The following is a 16,707-nucleotide window of genomic DNA, read 5'->3' as shown; positions in this document are numbered from 1 at the left end:
TTCTTTCTGCTAGACACATTCCATCAAAAATAAGGGATTCAAAATATTTTTTCTTTAGACTATGTTAATATAGTAATGCTAGTTTCTACTTAAATTACATTTCCTATTCTTTGTGATTACTTAAAATGCAAAACTTGGTGTTGTCCTTTTAATTAATTATTCAGCTTCAAAATTTTATTGTATTTGGCTTTGGAGAAGGAAAGCTTTTTAACTCACTGTTTCTTTGTTTTCTTTTAATTCTGTAGAAATAAAACAACATTACTGGTGGATATCAAATACCTTGTTAATTTTTAACTTATATGAACTGAGATACAAAACACTTTTTCATTTTTCACATAAAAAATACTGATGAATACATTAGAAAACTTTATATTTTGATTGAAAATTAAATATATATATTGTATATATGTAAAATAATATTCAAAAATATATTTTTCTCCTAATGGGTTACCACCCATCAAACTTGCTATCCTAAGGGATTTATGGCATCACCACATAGGGTATCTGCATTGTATGCGAGTATATATTTTTCTTTTAAGGAAATAAAAGATTAAAAAAAAATCAGGAAATAGGGGTAACTATTGTACTTCAAATGAATGAAAGACAAATCTCATGTTTACTTGACCTAAGTTTGTACCTCAGTTTCTTGTGAGTTTTAACATAGTATCATTGCAGAAATGATGAACATTGCCAAGAGTTTTGTCCAGCGTAGCTACCACTACCTTTTTTACTTGCCTTGTTACAGACTTCATAAACCTGTTTCTTTCTTTAAGTAGAACTTGACGGAAGGTACAGCTCACATGGACTGAGCATACACTGCATTAGTGACGTGTTTTAAAAATAGCTTTATTTGAGATGCAAAATTACACTGGGATAAACTGTCTGGTTTATTATGTGGTGGTTGTAGAGGTAAGCATTTACACAGATGTCTGCCAAAAATCATCTGAATCCCATTTGTTATTTTACTAGATTAAGCATACACATACACTATATATATACACACACAATATATATACATACACATATATATACATACACAAAAGTCTGAAATACCTTTGGCAGATGACAGTAGTGAGACCTGACAGTAGTGAGACCTGAGAGATAAGCAATTTCTGGAATTCAGCCTCTGCTTCCCAGGTTTTATGTTTTTAATATTTGCACTCCTGGTTAAGTAATCTGTCCTCTGCACTCCGGGAATTCTCTTGTGCCTTAAAAGAATGTCTTCCTGCCTATGAGAAACTTGTGCAATTAGTTATTTCTGTTACTATAATTCTGCTTTTAGGATTTGCTCTGTAAACATATGCCTTAGGGAGATATTTTTAAAAAATTACTATAGCTAATGATCTGTAAAAGGAATTATTAGTAACAACAAAGAGTAACGCTGCTCTAAATTTCACTGCACAGCTGCTGCTGACTTCCAGTGGTTGCAGTTCATTCCACACAAATTATGGTCAGTGAAAACCCGTAACAGTATAAAAACTTACCTAAGTTACAAAATAGTACTTTTAAGACCTTCCATATCACACTGAAAATGGGCTTCAGAATATTTCTGATAAGAACTAGCTGTGGTTATTAACTTCATAGACCAATATTAAATGTATTTTAGTCTATCATTTGAAAGTGGTGATGAATTCATCCTGAACTAGATACACTGACAGTGGTAAGAGTGACAGTCACCAGCAGCAAAATGTTAGATGAGCACCAAGGTGTTACGAACTTACTTTATTTTAAAAATGCATGCTAACACTACTCTTCTGAACACTACTCTTCTATAACACTAACATAAATGAATTTTGCTGTTCATGGATAGGCAGATCTGTGGGTGATGTCAGTCAGGATAGCTCTCTTGATGCCAATGGAGCTATGCTGACTTTACGCCAGGTGAAGATCTGTCCCCTAGTGGTTTCCTTGCTTCTTTGCATCTTGCATCTTTCTCTGTGTATATTGGCTATACACTTTTTAAGGTAATGTTGATGTCTTCCCCCTCCCCCTTTTAATGTTTGTTTGTTTGCCTTTTTTTTTTAATGATATCAAAATCCTATAGTTCAGAAGGACCTAGGGTAAGTAACAGAATGCACTCTTTTGAAAATTACTCGGGGGATGGTGTAGAGAAACCTGGAAATATGTTTTTTTTTCTCATGAAATATGATAGTAGTACTGTTCTAAAAGAATAGATGAAATTTGAATGAGCTTTAGTTGAATTGGTGTTGGCTATTTTAAGTGGGTGGTTGCCAACCTTCCACTACTGAGTTAAAATAATAACTTATTGAAATCAAAATAATATTTTCTAGTCTAATTTACCTTAAAAATGTTTTCATTTTTTTTCTTCCACATTTCAATAAACGTAGGTAATTAATTCCTTGCATTTTCGTCCATTTTTAAACAAAGCACAAATTTGGAATCACTTCTATTTGTTTGTCGCTTTTAAAAATTAAAGTTCTGAACTGAACCAGCTATTTCTGTAAAACCAAGAGTAGAAAGGAAATTGAGATGCTTTAAAAAATGAACTGTAAAACATTATTTTCATCGTGTCTTCTAATCATGTGAATGAAAACTGTATAAAGCATTAAGGTTTACAAATACTAACTGCCAAATAACATTTGTGTAAATCTTACAAATGAAATACTTCAAAATGTGTAATTCACTCATTGTTACTGTCATGAATCACCTTAAAAATTGTGAAGATTTGTTTTCTTCAACTAGGTAATTTGCAAACTATCTAGTTGTGTCAACATTATCTTAACACCATGTTTTAGGTATATTTTGTACAACAGTGAGTAATAAATTTTTTGCAAAATAAAAGACTTCTACAAAAGCTGTCCATTTCTTCTACATGAACTAGTTTATGAAGATAAGCTTGCTTCTTTCTGAAGGGGATTGGATTTTTAAATTTTAATTGAAGTGTTTTTGCGATGTTATACTGCCATAAGGCTAGTAGTACTTGTTCTTGCAGCATGAGCAGAGGTGAGTTCTAGCTGAAGTTTTATAGCACAAACTGTCCGGTTGTCTGTGGGGCTTTCTTAGTGCTTCTAAAATGATCACAAAACACTTGATGAATTCAAGATCTTAAAAGTACAAAGCGTTACTCTGTCATCTCACTGATGATAAATTGAAAAAACTAGACAGTGCCTGTTTTCAAAACCTCTTAAGGAAAACCAATGGCAGCAGATAACCCAAACTTCACATGTTTGGCAGTCATAAAGCTGCAGGATATTAGGATCGTAGGGATTGTATGATCCCTACAATACTATGATCGAGGGACCACTGGACTACCGGTTTTGGTTATCTTGCTTCAACGGAAGAGGTAAATTCACAGAATGGCTGAGATTGGAAGGGACCTCTGGAGGGTTGTCTGGTCCAACCTCCCTGCTCAAGCAGGACAACCTACAGCTGGTTGTCCAGGACCAGATGGCTTTTGAGTTTCTCCAAGGATGAAGACTCTACAACCTCTCTGACAAACCTGTTCCAGTGCTCAATCACCTTCACAGTAAAAACATGTTTCCTGGTCTTCAGATGGTGCCTCCCGTGTTTCAGTTTGTGCCCATTGCCTTTTGTCCTGTCACTGGGCACCACTGAAAAGAGCCTGGCACTGTCCTCTATGCACCCTCCCTTCAGGTAATTATATATGTTAAAATCCCTTCTGAACCTTCTCTCCAGGCTGAACAGTCCCACGTGCCTCAGCCTTTTCTCATAGGAGAGATGTCCAGCCCCTTCATAATTTTTGTGGCCCTTCATTGGATTCTCTCCAGTATGTCCATGTCTCTCTTGTACTGGGGAGCCTGGCACTGGGCACAGTACTCCAGGTGTTGCCTCACTAGTGCTGAGTAGAAGGGAAGAATTACCTCCCTTGACCTGCTGGCAACACTCCTCCTAATGCAGCCCAGGATGCCTTAACATCCTTTGCAGCAAAGGCACACTGGTGGTCCGTGTTCAACCTGGTGTCCACCAGGACCCCCAGGTCATTTTCTATCAAGCTGCTTTCCAGCTGGGTGGCCCCCAGTTTGTATTGTTGCATGGGGGTTTTCTTCCCCAGCTGCAGGACTTTGCATTCCTCCTTGCTGAACTTCATGAGGTTCCTGTTGGCCCATTTCTCCAGCCTGTTGAGGTCCCTCCGGGTAGCAGCACGACCCTCTGGCATATCAGCTACTTATCCCAGTTTTGTGTCATCAGCAGACTTGCCCCATCATCCAGATAATTAATGAAGTTGTTAAACAAGACTGAATCCAGTATTGACTCTGGGGTACACCACTAGTTACTGGCCTCCAGCCAGACTTTATGCTGCTGATCACCATACTCTGGGCCTGGCCTTTCAGCTGTTTTCAATCCACCTCACTGTTTTCTCATCCAGCCTGTACATCAACAGCTTGTCTATGACGATCTTACAGGAGACACTGTCAAAGGCCTTACTGAAGTCCAGGTAGACAATATCCACTGCTCTCACCTACCAGGCCAGTTATTTCATTGTATAAGTTTTATCAAGTTGGTCAAGCATGACTTCCCCTTGGTGAAGCCATGTTGACTACTTCTGATGATTTTTCTTGTTGTTCATGTACCTGAAGAATGGTTTCCAGGATTAGCTGCTCCATCACCTTCCCAGGGACTGAGGTGAGGCTGACTGGCCTGTAGTTCCCTGGGTCCTCCTTCTTGCCTTTCTTGAAGATGAGTGATATTTGCTTTCCTCCAGTCCTTGGCCACTTCTCCCAGTCACCATGATGGATCAAAGATTGTCAAGAGTGGCCAGTTCCCTCAGTACTTGTGGTGTATCCCATCAGGGCCCATGGACTTATATATGTCTGGTTTGCTTAAGTATTCCCTGATCTGATTATCTTCCACCAAGGGTACATCTTCCTTGCTCCAGCCTTTCCCCCTCGTCTCTGGAACCTGGGATTCCTGAAGGCCAGTCTTACGAGTAAAGACTGAGGCAAAAGTGACATTCAGCACTGCAGCCTTTTCCATGTCCCTGTCTCATTGAGCAATGGGTCCACATTTTCCTTAGTCTTCTTTTTGTCACCTATGTACTTATATAAATGCGTCTTGCTGTCTTTGACATCCCTGGCCAGATTAATTTCCATTTGGGTTTTAGTTTTCCTAACTGCATCCCTAGATGCTCAGACAGTGTTTCTGTATTCCTTCCACATTACCTGCCCTTGCTTCCACCTCCTGTGTGTTTTTTGCGTTTGATTTTTTCCAGGAGTTCCTCGTTCATCCATGCAGCCCTGCTGGCATTTTTGCCTGACTTTGTATTCACTGGGGTGGAACTCTCTTGAGATTGGAGGAGGTGACCTTTGAATACTATCCAGCTTTCTAGGACCCTTTTCCCTCCAATTCCTTATCTCATAAGTCTCCACCAAGCAGGTATTTGAAGAGGCCAAAATCTGCTCTCCCGAAGTCCAGCATTGTGGTCTTGCTTTTTGCCCTGCTTTGTCCACTCAGGATCCTAAGCTCCACCGTTTTATGGTCACTGCAGCCAAGGCTGCCTTTGACCTTCACATCCCTGATAAGCCCCTCTTGTTGGTGTCTATGAGGTCCAGCAGAGCACCTCCCCTGCTCCTCTATCATTTGTGTCAGGGAGTTGTCGAGTGCTCTCCAGGAATCTCCTGGATTGCTTATACCCTTCTCTGTTGCCCCTCCCTCAGCTATAAGGGTAGTTAAAGTGCCCCATGAGGATCAAGGCCCATAAACGGGAGGCTGCTTCTAGCTGTCCATAGAAGGCCTAATCCACTTGTCCTTTAGGCTCATAGTGATCAGAGGGCTCATAATAGACACTCACTACCTTGTCAGCTGTATCAGTCTGCTCTTTAATCCTTATCCATAAGCTCTGAGTTGGCAAGCAGCAAACTTCTCTAGACAACAGGTTGGGTTGGCAGATGGGTGTGCCGGTCCCTTGCAGCAGGGAGTCGCCCAGTGCTGTCACTCACTGCTTTCTCCTGGTGCTTCTGCATGGCTCAGGGTCAGTCGGCCCAGATGCTTCTCTTGACAGCATACCTTGTTTCTCCTCAGCTTTGAGGGCAGTGAACCTGCCTCGATATTCACCTGCCATCGATATTGACATAATCGATGTGTTTCAGCTATAGCTCATACAAATGGTGCCACCCCTTCCAGCCCTGTGGTATCGGATGCTGTGGGGCTTATAAGAGGAGGAGGAAAGTGGTCACACAGGCAGTGCGGAGAGAGTCCATGTGCCCTGGCACTCTGTGATGCCCCATTGAGCAGAAGGTGTCAGAGGGCTGAGCTCAACATTTGTGTGATGGCCATACTCACGAGATGGAGGGTTGTTACATCCACAAGTGCTGAGTGCTGGGGCAACTGAGCTGGGAAGAAACTGGTGGGAAGGGAGAGAAAAAAGGCCTGAAATTGAGTTGAGTCACCTCAACCTCAATCAGCCTCAAGCTGAGGCTATACTTAAGCACCATGATGAAAATGGGATTCGAAGTCTCCCATTGATCTTACTTTTTCCTGGTTTTAAGTATTTTCCTAGAGGGAAGGTGAGGGGGCAAAGCATTCTTTTATCAGAAGGCTATTACACAAGGTGCTGTTCTTGCTCTTTTAATCCCACTCAGGGTTTTCTGAATGCATCTAAGGCAAGCTTTTTAGATTAAAAGGACTGTGTTATTAGAACAGAAATATACCAGAGATGAGAAGGGCACCAGCTTGTCTAATAGAGTTACTTGTAGTCTATGAAAATAGACTACCATGAAATCTATCATTGTTTGCTGTGGTTTTTGTTTTGGCCTTATAGCATTAGTAGATTTATCTTTCTTAGAGGATAGTGTGTGTTTTCCCATGAAGTATTGTTGATTTCCACCCAAATATTAATTGATTATTACCCTTCAGTATATATCCACTTCAAGTGGAACAATATGAATACACATTCAAACCTCTGTAATATCTTCTGATAAATATGTGACATTAAAAAAAAGGTTATGTATAAAAATCAGATTTGCTAGATTAAAAGTTGCCCAGGTAATACTGATGATCAGCAAACCTAAGCAAGGAGATCTACAGAAGTGATACATTGTTTTGCACAGTTTTCAAATATCTGGAGACTTGTTTTGTCTGGAGCACGATGAAAACTCTGTATGCAGTGCTTTCCATCAGCACGTACCTTGAAGAAGTCTGCAACTCCAGAGTACTAACTTCATAGGGTTTGGAGTACCATTATTATTTATATTCAAGCAACTCCCAAAGCAATTTGTTCTGTTCTCTTAGCCTAGCCTCCTCATACTATTTTAGGACTTGTCCTCTTTAGTTCTAGCCTCTAGATCCCTCTCTTGCCCTAGTTCTCTCTTCCCATTTGCTTTCTTTGTTCTCAGCCCTGGCCCCAGGACACGTCTCTCTGTAAACACTGGTATAATCTCTTACCTCCCAAAAGGTCGATTTTTTTTTCATATACAAACGTCTTTGTTGCAATTTACCCTTTCTTCTTCCAGTTCAGCTCCTGTGTCAACTGCACCTGAGTGGGCTGTCTGCACACCAGGAGGGGCAGTACAAGGCACGTGAGGAAAAAGCAAATAACTTAGCGTAAGCATCTACAAATGTAGACATCTACAAATGAGGTAATCATCCTGCAGTGAATTTATAGTTAGCAGAGATTTATACAATGGAGTTTTGGATCATGACTAATTTAATCTGAAGATAAAGGTCTCTATTTGGTCAAACCAACCTTACCTGTGTATCTAATTTCATTTACAAGGCTTATGGTTGCGGTGACAACTGAAAGAAAAACCTTGGTCAACCTCAAAGATTCTTAGATGAAAAACGCTTCATTCTTTACATATAAGCCAACAGACACTGATGAGTTATCTGCGAAGTGCAAGTCTGACTCATGATTTGATCAAGTATGACAGGCATGACACCAATACATATATACCTGACAGTAGAGTAATCCCTGAGAAATAGTCAAGCTTTTATTTAAAAAGCCAGAGACACTGAAACTTTTGAACAGGTAGGTTGTGTGTATGTATGTAATAGTTTTTATTTTATTTATTTCACTTTCTGAGACAGCATTATATTTTTGAGCTAACTGTAAATATGCTGTTGAGAAAAAAATCAGGCTCCAGCTGATCCCAAACAACTTAGATTTTCAATGCAAATAATCTTCATCTGTTGAAATCATTATGAGTGACTGAAAGTAGTCTTGAGCAAATAAGGAAGTGTTATGCAACTCTTTAAATACAGGTAGCTTTGCTGGATCAACCTATGATTAAGCCATCCTATAACTACAACCAAACCACTACAAACTTATCACATAAATGTTTAAACAGATCAAATGGGCTCATAAAGACCCATCTCTTTCCTCCCACTTTAAGGAGGCTATAATTTGACCAGATCAAAGAGTATACGATGAGGTTTTCTGCTCCACCTGTGCTCTAGAACACAAAAGCAGTTGGCACCTTTTCCTTGCCACCATAACACATGGTTTTATTACCTTGTAACTTGGGGTTTGTTCTGTACACAGTTCAAGCAGTCACCACATCAGTAACAAAACTAAAGGGAAGAAGTTAAACATATAACACTAACATAAGGCAGGTACAGGAAGCCTTTAGATAATAATCAAAGGATAGATGATCTTCTCACACTACGGCTGAATTCTGTAGTAACACAAAAGAGCCTTCGCTGGTTATCAATGGTTGTATATGTTACTGAAAGTAAAATTTTAGTTGTTTCCTCACAACTTGAATTAACCAGGTAATAGCTAGAACTCCAGAGTCACAGTGCTTTTGACAGCCAGTAAGCATGTACACAACATATCGTAATTTAAACTTAAAAACAATGAAGGAAATAACAATATCAAAATGAAAATTCGAAGATCATACCATTATGTGAGGTAGCACTACAGACAAACATAACCTCTGCAGTGTTAGCTTTATTAGTTTTCATCTATCTTACAGAAATTGTATGGGAGAAAAAAACTGATAAAATATTAAGCCTAGTGTGCAGTATAGATTCAGGACAAAAACCCCAAAACTTTTTCTCTAACTAGCAATGTTTTAGATAATTAGATTGTTTCCTAGGATAACTGCCTCATTTGTTTGTGTGCTGGTGACAGTGTAGCATGGATGACACTGGTCTGTAACGTGATTATCAGGAAAAAAGAAAGCCTGTTTCACTCTTACCAGAAAAATGGTGACAGGAAGATGTTAGAAATAGTTGTGTCCTCTTCATTTACTATAAGGCTCACTCATGCCTGGATGAAGTCAGGTATAAACACTGACTGATGAAAGTCTATCTATCTATCTCCCTCATCATTCTTATTAAAATTATTTAATTTACCAAAGTCTGTTGTGATTTCTGTTAGATGTTTGCATTGACACTCTCTTTTGGTACTGCATTTTCATGTATCAGAATAAGGTATAATACAAAACATGAAAGATCTCTGAGCCACCGCTTTCAGAGGAATATGCATTTCTTTCTAAGTACCCCACAGAATGCTTAAAAAAAAGTGACTTCTGCTCTCAGTACACCTTTTATAGTATTCACCCATGTGAATAGGCAGCGTGTGAGAGGACAGGCCAACTGAAACTCTTACTCAAGTACGACACGTCGGCAGGAATGAGTTTCTGGCAGCAATATCTGCCTCGTTTCTTGTATCCTTCCCTGTAGCAAAGGTGCATGTCTTTACACCGTTCTCAGCTCTGCACCCTGGCAAGGCAGCCCTTGCTGCTGAGCGATGGGCAGGCATCATGGGAGGTGCCAAGCCCAGGAGAACGTGCCAGGCCTGCTCTGCTCTGCGTTGTGTTTCTGGAAATGGGTTTGCAGGGAAAAGCAGAGTCCAGTCAGCGATGCAATATGTACCTGCCAGAAATGAAGCACTACAATTTTCTGAAATTTAGTACAGTTACAGAAAGGCTGGAACTCACTCCTGAATACAATTTGACCCAAAAATCTTGTGTGACAGTTTGCTGGATTAAACTGCAGTGCCGCCCTTCTGGCAAATACGAATTTTGGATCTCATTTTCTAGACCTTTAAATGCTTTCTGTCTTTTTTTTTGGGAGATATACATGCACACACTAATATATATGTAAAAGAAGAGGAAAATACGTAGACGGGATGAAGAATGTGTTTGATGTTATTTTAACAGGGAGGATGAACCTTACAAGCTCTCGGACAGTTAAGCAGTTCCAAGGCAGTTTCTTCTTCTTGAATGATAAGAGATGGTTTAATCGGTCAAAGCAGGGTAGGTGTTATAATGAAATAAACTACAGTTTGATTAGTTGTTATTGCAGCTGAAAAGCATGGTTTCATTTAAGCACAAGATAGCCTGTGTAATCAGCTGATCCTGGAAGCAGCGGAATCACCAGAAGGCTGTGCTGCCATTCAGCGAGATCTGGTCAGGCTAGAAATTTGGGCGGAAAGGAATGAAATAAAGTTCAACAAAGTGAAGTGTAGGGTCCTGCACCTAGGGAGGAATAACCCCATGCACCAGTACAGGCTGAGTGTTGACCTGCTGGAAAGCAGCTTTGCAGAGAAGGACCTGAGAGTTCTGGTGGACAATAAGTTCACTATGAGCCAGCAATGTGCCCTCATGGCCAGGAAAGCCAGTGGTATCCTGGGGTGCATTAGGACGAGTGTGGCCAGCAGGTCACGGGATGCTATCCTCCCCCTCTACACTGCCCTAGTGAGGCCACACCTGGAGTACTGTGTGCAGTTCTGGGCCCGCAGTTCAAGAAAGGTAAGGAACTACTGGAAAGAGTCCAGCGGAGGGCTGCAAAGATGATTAGGGGACTGGAGCATCTCTCTTATGAGGAAAGGCTGAGGGAGCTGGGTCTGTTTAGCCTGGAGAAGAGAAGACTGAGGGGGGATCTTATCAATACTTACAAATACCTTAGGGACGGGTGTCAAGAGGATGGGGCGAAACTCTTCTCAGTGGCGCCCAGTGGCAGGAAAAGGGGCAATGGACACAAACTAAAATGTGGGAAGTTCCATCTAAATATGAGGAAAAACTTCTTTATTTTGAGGGTAACAGATCACTGGAACAGGCTGCTCAGGGAGGTTGTGGAGTCTCCTTCTCTGGAGATATTCAAAACCCTCCTGGACATGACCCTGTGCAACGTGCTCTAGGGGAACCTGCTTTGGCAGGGGGTTGGACTAGATGATCTCCAGAGGTCCGTTCCAACCCGAACCATTCTGTGATTCTGTGATTCTGTGATAGTGCTGGAAATTGGAGCACAAGGTGGATTTTCCAGAATCTCCCTGCACACTACATGAAAGGGCGGCCAGAGCCACAAAGGCCAATCCAGCGGGGGCTGTAGGAGTCTTGGGCTACTTCTACATTAGCAAACAATCTGTCACACCAACGCTGGATCAGTAGGTTAAAGCACTTGGTGCCAAGGCCTCTGCTTATACAGCAAAGATGGTTAGGGCAATTTCAACTGGCCTCAGTCAAGATGTAGCCTTGTTCCTTGACCTGAATGTCCCCTTCCGGTGATTAGAGGCTATTCAAAGCGTTGTTCACTGGCTGAAGCTTTATGTCTACATTACGGGTGATGAGTGTGTTTGATGAACACACAGAGCAGAACTTTTGATTGAGTTTCCTCCTAAACAAATCTGGTTTGCTGGTACCTAAACTGGTCTGAGAACTGCATCGGCATGCAGTAAGTGGGGATGACTGGGACATTCACTTCAAAATGCTCTAGAGCAAAATGTCAACGTAGACACTGCTCTAATGACTGGGGCACTCTTGCCCAATGCAGGGATTGTATGACCCAGCAGCTTGCCAAAGGAATGTGAGATCTGGGATCTGCTATAAACCTCTCTTCTGTCTAACACAGTAAGAAACCATCCCTAAACTAATATTGCATGAGGTTCTTCGTGGACTTCTTATCAAATTTCACTAAATTTAGAGATACATGGGGATATAATATTTTTCTAGTTGCCTTCAGCAAGAGCTACCATATTTATCTGTAGCACTCCACATGGAAAGACAAGTTCATTGCAATAAAAGCAGAAATGAGACAGGTTTAACATTATAAAAACATCAAGTGACAAATTTGTTGATATTTAAAGTCAAGGTCATATGCACCCCAGGCTGTGAAACTCAAATGTACAAGGAAAACAGGATTTGTTTGTCTGGATCAACTAGTAAGTCTATAGCTGTGCGGGAACCAGTGAACATCTTGCTACTGAAGCACAGAAAACTTTTGATGACATAGTAGGTGCAGAATCCGGGACAACTGATAGCATCAAACTAAGAATGAAGAGAATATTAAAAGTAGTTAAGATCAAGGCAGAAGGCACATATCAAAACTAGTTAGCTTAAATGTAGATAATGAGTTGTTCAAAACAATTTTCAAGCCAAGTTTTAAGAACAAAAAAAAGGTGAAGTATTGCACCAACCACATCTTTGAGCTGACATAAAAATAGTTACAATTTAATGCACTGAGAAAGTAATTTTTCACATTTACAGAAGGAATACCATCTTCATCTCCTGGTGTTCTGAAATGAACATTTTTCATTTCTCAAAATGGTATTTCTGATTTGTTTGTCTTTGAGATTTGCATCAAATACTCCTTTCCCTTCCAGGCAAACATAGGAAAGAGAAAGGCTATGAGAGGAAATAAGCAGACACAATGTGTATACCAGCAACAACTTCAAAATGCTAAAAGTCTTAGTTGCTCAATGAATAAAATTTCTGAAGAGAAGAGAGAAGAGAGAAGAGAGAAGAGAGAAGAGAGAAGAAGAAAAACAGAAGAAGAGAGAAGAGAGAAGAGAGGAAGAGAGAAGAGAGAAGAGAGAAGAAAAAGAGGAGAGAAATATATTTAAAAGTATTGCTTCCACCTATGCATCCATCAGCAGACGTACAAATATCTGATTTACACCAACTTGCTTCTCAGTGTCTGTTTTGGTCATGCAACCTGCTTTAAAATAAGCAAGCTGAAATTCATATATCTGTTCATGAGGTTTGCTACTTGATGTGATTTGACACTGTTACTGAGTATTGTTCTGCTGCTACAAGGCAGTCTCCTCTTACTGTCCAAACACGTCTTACCAACATGATTTAATTATCTCTCAACAAAATTACTATGATAATAAAAATTCTCAAAGAACAACGATTGCAAAATTTCCCACAACAATGACTCAGTCATGGACAAGATCAAACATAAATGCAATAGAAGAAGAGAGATGTTGAGCAACTAAAGTTGACTCCTGCCATATGAGACACTCAGTAAAGCTAATTTTGCCAAAAGACATAAGACTCTTTAGTTTACTCTTCTGGAAAGTAACATTAAAATACAATGCCCTGTGAGGCAACAGGGACAACACAATAGTCAGAAAATCATATTTGAAAGGAAGATTAAACTATAAGGAAGATTAAATTCTTCAAAGTGAATAACCTATTACAGAACACCAAACTACAAATGTGATCAGTGAACGCCCAGAAACAGGAGTTCAGAAGCTGGGGGGTGGATCTTGGTTTTAGCTTGCTTAGGTACGTGTCATCAACATAATCTCTATTTCTTGCTTGTGAAAATTCTTTGTTCTTCCATTGTATCTTCTTTTTCATTGTCCTGCTTTTGGCCCTCACCTTGAAGAGTGAAACGCACAGGAACACACAGCCCTGGAATCAGAATAGCCATAGTTGATTACAAATTCCCCTGAAACACATGCAGTGTGGACACTACTCCTCAACATCAGTTGGCTTGCCTTACAGATCTGTTCCTATTTGTCTGCACTATGCTTTGCAGATGGAGCTGCTATGTAACTTTTTTTTTTCACTGCTCTTCATATTGAATGCATTCCCAAAAGCTTTATGATGTTCATATGTAAAATAATAATATTGTAGTATAGTAGCTATCAGAGGAAATGCAGACTAGAAGCAGAAGAAACATTGGCAAAAATGTCTCTTGGGGACAAGTAGTAACCCTCAAGGTTCACAGGAAAAGTGAACCAGGATGGAGTGCATAGACTTCACTGCTAAAATATAAATGCAGAGAAGAGCAAGAGAAGAGAAGATGGGAGGGAACACAATTGGGATGGCTAACCCCAACTGACCAAAGGGATATTCCACACCATGTGATGTTGTGCTCAGCAATAAAATCTGGGGGAAGAAGGAGGAAGGAAGGACATTTGGAGTTACGTAGACTGTCTTTGCAAGTAACCATGACTCATGATGAAGCCCTGCTTTCCTGGAAATGGTGGAACACCTGCCTGCTGATGGGAAAGAGTGAATTAATTCCTTGTTTTGCTTTGCTTGCACATGCAACTTTTGCTTTCTCTGTTAAACTGTCTTTATCTTAATCCACGAGTTCTTGCACTTTTACCCTTCTTATTCTCTCCCCCATCCGGCTGCAGGGGAGTGAATGAGCTGCTGTGTTAGCTGCCTACCGGGGTTAAACTATGACAGAAGTGAACCAAAGAAGCGCTTGATTGAATGGTGAAGGACAGCATTATTATCAGTTGTACAACACTGCCTGACACGGTTGGCTGCCTCTCCAGTCAACAGATGTAACAGCACTGCAGTATTCCACCTGAATTTTATCATATGATGCTATTTTTTACATTGTTTCTCTTGTGTACTTATAACAGTATAAATATTTGTATTCATCTTACAATGGAAAACATGGCTTTTTTTCTCAAAATGATAATTATAGCTTTTGTAAAACACTTACTTATTCACAAACTTCATGTTTCTTAATTTATTTCATGTTACTGTAAAGGGATGGAATTTTTCTGTATTTCAGTTGAGTTCATCTGTACTTATCTTTTCCTAATATTCATATATGATAACTGAATGTCTTTACTGCATTGATTTTCATAATTATACAAGTTTCAACAAGCCATTAATATTGTAATTATAATATTCTCACAAATCTGTTACAAGCTGATTTTCTCCAAGCTTGCTTCTCAATTGATTACCTAAGAAATCCTGTATAGGCAAGAATTGGATCAAATCACAAATTTACTTTAAAGAAAAAAAATTATTAATGCAAATCTAGCTGCATGTACTTACAGACATAAAAAAGACTCATACCAATTCATGCTTAAAGAGGATGTGGTATTTCCAGAACTGACTTCCACTGGATCTAGCCCTTCAAGCTTTCTCAATGCAACCCCCGCATAAAACCATTAGAATTCCATATTTAATGTATTTGTGTTTATAAAAGCTCTAAAAAGGGCATCTAGCTACAGGCTGTATGTATTCTTGGTCTAACTTAAAATCACAGCATACAGATACTGAATGAATTTTACAGCTCAATGTACTCCACAATAGTCAATACGGAGAACTTTGAAGTTTTCTTCCTCCTGTCCCACAACTTTCTACTCTACATTTCCCTCTCCCCAGCTATCAAACCCCTGGGAAGAAGTTTAGCTGAGCTTTTTCATTGTTTCTTGAAGATCCTGACAGCAGTTATTTCAGATAGATTGATTGAAAGAGATCCTGGGAAACTTGGGTCCTCCTGCAGAAAGTGCATGTCCTGAAGCTCTATCCTGCGCTTCTTGTCAGTAGAGCTGCATCCTGAATGTATCCACTGATCTTATCTATTGCAGTAGGCCACATGAAGACAGGCTAACTCTTATGCAATATGTTTTAAAGCAATTTCATTGCTAATAATAAGGAGGTTTATGCTTCATCACTTAAAATGTTTGCAGTCCATTTTAGAAACACAGTACAAGACTACATTAACTACTAGTCCAATCTATAACATAACTCGGTTGAGCCATGTTTAGCCTGGAGAAAAGGAGGCTGAGGGGAGACCTTATTGCTCTCTACAACTACCTGAAAGGCGATTGTAGTGAGGTGGGGGTCGGCCTCCTCTCCCAGGCAACTAGCAACAGGACTAGAGGGCATAGCCTCAAGCTGCACCAAGGGAGGTTCAGGGTAGACATTAGAAAAAATTTCTTCACAGAAAGGGTTATTAGGCATTTGAATGGGCTACCCAGGGAGGTGGTGGAGTCACCATCCCTGGAGGTGTTTAAGAGAAGACTAGATGTGGCACTTAGTGCCATGGTCTAGTTGACACAGTGGTTAAGTCAAAGGTTGGACTCGATGATCCCAGAGGTCTCTTCTAACCTGATTGATTCTGATTCTGTCACATTTCAACTCCCATTCTGCCTATCAGGCCAAAGCAGAGGATCTCCTGGGCACACAGGAATCCACGTCTGAACAGAGGAGCAGATCTCCTGCACAGGAGTTGCTGTACACAGTAATTGGGACAGAGAAGATGATAAACTAATGTTGAGTCTTCCACTCAGTCTTTCACCAGTTCTGCCATGGTTGGTTGTGGAAGAAACTTGTGGGGCTCTCTTTCTACCCAGGGAAATTATTAACTGCCTTCCTTGAGAAACAAGGGAAAAAAAAAAGGAGAGCAGATGCAAGACTGAGTACCTAGATGACCATTTCCATGAAAAAGATGTGATAAAATGGGTTCAGCACTCTCCATGACTCAATCAATGAAAGGAGGTGAGGAAGGTATTGCATGTGGATTCAGAAAGGAAAGAACCTACAAAGGTTCTTACTAGTGCAGGTTATTATTTAAGCTTTTTGAGTAATCATAACAATATCTTCCCAGTTTCCCTCCCTCTATATTTCATTGCCTAACTTTAATATTAAGTTTCATTTCAGGACTTTTTTCTTATGACTAAAACATTCATTAGAAATAGCTTACGTCTATGAAGATAACATCTCTCGAATTCTAGGACAGCATTTAAGACTCAAAGATAACAGGTTATAGGTTATACACCCCTTGCAGACAGAAAATCTGTGA

Source organism: Nyctibius grandis, chromosome 3 (assembly GCF_013368605.1).
Source record: "Nyctibius grandis isolate bNycGra1 chromosome 3, bNycGra1.pri, whole genome shotgun sequence".
NCBI classification, from domain to species: Eukaryota; Metazoa; Chordata; class Aves; order Nyctibiiformes; family Nyctibiidae; genus Nyctibius; species Nyctibius grandis.
Note: the sequence above shows the minus strand (reverse complement) of the source record.